Here is a 2442-nt window from a genome sequence, read left to right on the forward strand (position 1 = left end):
CTTTTCCTGTAGTCCACGATCATCTCCTTTGTCTTGCTCACGTTGAGGGAAAGTTTGTGGTCCTGGCACCACCCTCTGCAACTGTATTTTGGACTTCCTGATGGACCGCCCCCTCCAACACCATAATTAAGTTTGCTGACGACACAACAGTGATATGCYTRACCACCGACAATGACGAGACAGCTGACCACCGACAATGATGAGACAGCTTATAGGGAGTAGGTCTACTCCCTATAGGCTCTCTCATTGAGGTCGGTGATCAGGCATACCACTTGTGTTGTCAGCAAACTTAATGATGGTGTAGGAGTTATGCTTGAGCACGCAGTCTTGGGTGAACAGGGAGTACAGGAGGGGACAAAGCACGCACCCCTGAGGGTCCCCCGTTTTGAGGATCAGCGTGGCAGATGGGTTGTTGCCYCCCCTTACCACCTGGGGGMGGTCCATCAGGAAGTCCAGGATCCAGTTGCAGAGGGAGGTGTTTAGTCCCYGGGGTCCTTAGCATAGTGAGAAGTTTTGTGGGCACTATGGTGTTGAATGCTGAGCTGTAATCAATGAAAGCATTTTCACATACGTGTTCCTTTTGTCCATGTGGGAAAGGGCATCTGTGGATCTGGGCAGCTCACAGCTGGGTTTCCCTTTGTAGTCCGTAATAGTTTGCAAGCCCTGCCACATCCGATGAGCGTCASAGCCGGTGTAGTAGRATTCAATCTCAGTCCTGTATTGATGCTTTGCCTGTTTGATGGGTCGTCTGAGAGCATAGCGGGATTTTTTTTAAGCGTCCGGATTAGTATCCCGGTCTTTGAAAGAGGCAGCTCTAGCTTTTAGCTCGGTGCAGACGTTGCCTGTAATCCATGGCTTCTGGATGGGATATGTACTGTGGCTGTGGAGGCGACGNAAGGGATGTTCAGTCTTACCTCTCTTCTTCTTGGCTTTGTTCTTCTTTTGGAGGTCAACCTCAGCATAGGTCACATCAACAGGTCCAGCTGCTGCTGACAATGGACATTTACAGTCAACAAATTAAGGAATTAGCTTAATGCATATTCTGCTTTCCAAATGGCCGGCCTGTATCTTCAGACAAATTAGTTGCAAAATAATATTTGCGTTTAGGATGCAAAACCAAACGTATGTTAACATCATCACTATAATCGAAAATTCATCACATGGATGATAAAAACGTAACATGTGATCAGAAACGTTTTCTCACCAGTTTGTTAGGACATACTTAGATATACTCTAATATGAGAGATACTGTATAGTGTAGTTTCATACCCGTTTAATTGATTTGCTGATTTAGTCTTACCGTGGTCAGTGTATGGCTTCACTAGAGAAAACACTGAATCGGTCTCTGGTGGGGTTGGTGTTTCTGTAGGAGAATAAACATCAGAATAGTACACAGTAATATACAGAAATATATAGAATAATATAGAGTTATATACAGGATAATATACCGATAAATACAGAAAAATATCTAGAATAATGAACAGAATAATAAACAGTTATATACAAAATAACATCCAGAAAAATATCCAGGTATATACAGAATAATATACAGCTATTCAACACGGGGTCAAAGAGGTGTGAGGATTTAACCTTCTATTACAGTGTAGAGAAACAGAATATAAACTTGCAAGACTTTCCGGATGGTTGTACGAGGTTAGTGACGATTATGATGGTTGGAATATGGAGGAAGGGATGTCCAGTCTTACCTCTCTTCTTCTTGGCTTTGACCCTCTTTTGGAGGTCAACCTCAGCATAGGTCACATCAGCAAGTCCAGCTGCTGCTGACAATGGACATTTCCAGTCAACAAATTAAGAAATTAGCGTATCGCAAATTCTGTCTCTTCGTCCCAAACATCACAATACCATCAGATCTCAGAGAGAGGTAATATAGGTGTAGAATATAGTAGTGAATTTGAGAGATTCCAGTCCAGCCTTCATCTACAAATTAAATCGTATTTGTCACATGCGCCGAATACAAGTGTAGACCTTACCATGAAATGCTAAATTACAAGCCCTTAACCAACAATGCAGTTAAAGAAAGAGTTAAAACAATATTTACTAAATAAACTGAAGTAAAACATTTACAAAAAAGTAACATAATAAAATAACAATAACGAGGCTATATACAGGGGGTACCGAGTCAATGTGCGGGGGTACAGGTTATTCGAGATCATTTGTACATGTAGGTAGAGGTAAAGTGACTATGTTTAGATAATAAACAGCGAGTAGCAGCAGTGTAAAAACAAAGGTCTGGGTGGACTTTTGATTAATTGTGCAGTAGTCTTATGGCTTGGGGTAGAAGCTGTTAAAGAGCCTTTAGGACCTAGACTTGGCTCTCCGGYACTGCTTGCTGTGCGGTAGCAGAGAGAGCAGTCTATGACTTGGGTGACTGGAGTCTTTGACAATTGTTTGGGCCTTCCTCTGACACCGTCTAGTAAATAG

Source organism: Salvelinus sp. IW2-2015, unplaced genomic scaffold (genome assembly GCF_002910315.2).
Source record: "Salvelinus sp. IW2-2015 unplaced genomic scaffold, ASM291031v2 Un_scaffold2846, whole genome shotgun sequence".
NCBI lineage: Eukaryota > Metazoa > Chordata > Actinopteri > Salmoniformes > Salmonidae > Salvelinus > Salvelinus sp. IW2-2015.